A 3,081-nucleotide genomic window follows, 5' to 3' on the forward strand; every position below is an offset into this window, starting at 1 on the left:
GAGAGAGAGAGAGTGGAGTGATTTGTAGGTCAGAATAAGATTTTTTAATACAATACGGGACTTCACCTGAAGCCATTGAAGCTGCTTGATGCCAGAGACACATTGAGGCGAAATGAGCAAAGCGAAGTGAGGCATAATCCATTGGTTCGTTCTGAAAGGTGGTCCAGTGGTTCGTTCTCAAAGCGAATGAAATCAATTAAAAAATATATGTTACTTATTTGATTGGCGAAATTCGCTCCTCGTGTGCATAACATTAAATTGCTTCGCTTCGCCCAGTTTGCTTGGCTTCTTCCCACATTGCTTGTCTATAGGAATGAATGGCAAATTTTTTTGTATACTGTATGCGTCCCCGGCGTGAGTATCATGTTGATGCCCCTGGGCAATGTGCCACTGGCCCTTATGGATAGTGCAGCCGTGCATCCAACATTTACCACCAGTGAATTAGCCTGGGAAATCCCATACTGCTTTGCACAATCATTCCGATCTGAAAGACAGCATGGACTCTACCCTCAGCAAGTGTACCAGATCATGGTCTTTGTCTCCCTCCAATCAGAGAACAGAGAAGTGTGGTAAGGCGATGACTGCAGTTTGTTTGAGTAGATACAACTGACACAATCGGCTATGGCTACGTATGCCAAAGGATACACATGTGCTATGCCCAATAAACAACAGCCATTGTCAATTGTAAACCACACACCCCCTACGGGATATACAGAAGGCAGATTTCCAGACCTTATCTCGTTTGTAATTAGGTCTGGTGATAACCAGGCAACCAGTGAAGGAGCACCACATGGCAAATGTTTCGCTCAAGATGCGTACAAATAGAACAAGTCCGACAGGTGGACAAAGATGCGTCCATCTATGCACTCTGCCGCCTTGTGGACAGAGGAGGGAATGACAATTTAAGGAATGTGTTTCAGATGGACAGACCGACCGGCAGACAGACAGACTGACAGACAGACAGACCGATGGACGGACATACCCTCTTATAGAGATGCTAGGACGCATCTAAAAACATGAGTGCGCCCACATCGAAATGTACAAAAATGAGGACATTGAAAAACCACAAAGCTAAAACATGAGGAGGTTTTTTTGAGGGCAGAATAACTTTTCTGGCAAACACTGGCTGCTTCCCAATGTCAAGTGTTCTAGCCTTGCTAGGACGTGAAATGCCTGGTGATTGGATACTCCGCGGAGTTCACCAAAGAGTATCCAATCACTGGGCGTTTCATGTCCTAACAAGGCTAGAACACTGGGCATTGAGGAAGACCCATTGTGCCTTGGTTACCTGCTTTTTATGGTTTAACATACAGGAAATCGTACTGGACAGGACCGTACCTGACCCAATATCGCACTCAGTAGCGTTTGGGGTGCGCACACATCCAAGTTGTTCAAACAAAAAAAGAGAGAAGATAAGCACACTGTTGCTGTTCCCAGTTTATACACTACATTTCAGATTGTCTGGTCTTTGTCACCTGACTGGCCGAAATGTTGTGTAGAATAGAGTGTGGCTCGGGCCATGTTTTTCTGTCCGAGCCTGGCCCTCAGCCGACAGAAAAGTGATCGACCCCGACCCGAGCCCGAGACTAATTAAAATGTTTGTGTCCGAACCCGTCCGAAGCCCGAGACCACTGTAATAACAACAGAACCTGTGCGCAAGCAAGATTTTCTATGTGGGCTCCTCCATACTCAAAATAGCACGTGATAAATAGGCAAGATAGGCAAAGACGTTAGGATGAGGCAATTTTCAGTAGCCTAATTTAGTTACGCATGCATAGTAAGTATAAACACACACACACACACACACACACGCACACGCACACACACACACACATGTGACAGCGCACCTTATGTTTCTTTCGGTTAGACTAACCAGAGATGTTGGGTGCGGTGATCAAATGCATGGGAGGGGCGTGAGAGGATAAGAAAGGCGAAAACTAACGAATACGTTTTGGATGCAGTCAGCACGGCTATCGAAGCATTTGTTACGTTACTGTTAGTGCAAATAAATCCCCGCGAGCCCCGTGAAGCTGCCGCTCCTTGTCGTTAAGAAGGATGGGCTATAAGTTAACCCCGAAGAACAGTAGCCTGTTCGGCCCTCCAAGAGAATGTCATTTCCCCTGATGTCCATGCGGTCAATATAAAATCAGGAAAGGTTGCACGCGCATAGTTACAACTGTACAGTAAAAGTGACAACAATCAAGAAGAACCTACGTGAAGGACATGACATGTCACAGCGGACAAAATAGTAACAGGAAACCTCTCCTACCTTAATCCACGTAGTATGTGCATCTTCTTAGTTATCCATATTATGCTCCTTGCTAGCCCATGCTGGAAATGTAATCCTTGGCGAACAATGCAGTGACAAACTTCGTCATTTTATGTTCAACATTCAAGACAGCCTCGGCATGTTAAAACATGGCCTACACTAGGCCTACAACAAAAGACCATGCGTTCACTGACAACTGTTGATTTGGCGCTTATTAAGAAATCAAGTTGACTCGGCATCCCTGCTCGGCTGACTCGGAGTGAGCGTCCATGTTGCCACTGGTAACTGGCGCACGCGTGCAGCCAATAATAATCACTCACACGAGTAGCCTACCAACATTTTCATTTATGCATATTCAATTACTTATTTTTTAATCACAAAACTGCCATTCCTCTGGTTGCTTACAATTTTCACAATGTCTGTTTGCTTCAAGCCGAGTCCGACCCGAGTCCGACAGATATTCTATTTTTTTTGTCCGAGTCCGGCCTGTCGGGTTCCGACCAGGCCCGCCGGGCTTCGGTCGGGTTGCCATGCTCTAGTGTAGAATAAAGGCCAATTTATACTTATTGCTTCTGACGGTTGCAGAGCCTGTGCAACCGTCTGTGCGCGACCACGCCCCCCGCGCAGAGGATCTGCAACCGTGGTCGCGCGCCTCAAGAAAATCCTGACTACGTGTCAGACGGTTGCGAAGGTCACAGAGAAAAGGCGCTGTGATTGGTCGTCTCGCTGCTTCCTTGTTCTCCTGGCAGCACAGTTTTCCAGTAGTTTACGAGAGCCAAACTGTCAATATTCTGTGGAATACGAACGCTTTC

The sequence above is a fragment of the Engraulis encrasicolus genome, chromosome 18 (assembly GCF_034702125.1).
Source record: "Engraulis encrasicolus isolate BLACKSEA-1 chromosome 18, IST_EnEncr_1.0, whole genome shotgun sequence".
Taxonomy (NCBI): domain Eukaryota; kingdom Metazoa; phylum Chordata; class Actinopteri; order Clupeiformes; family Engraulidae; genus Engraulis; species Engraulis encrasicolus.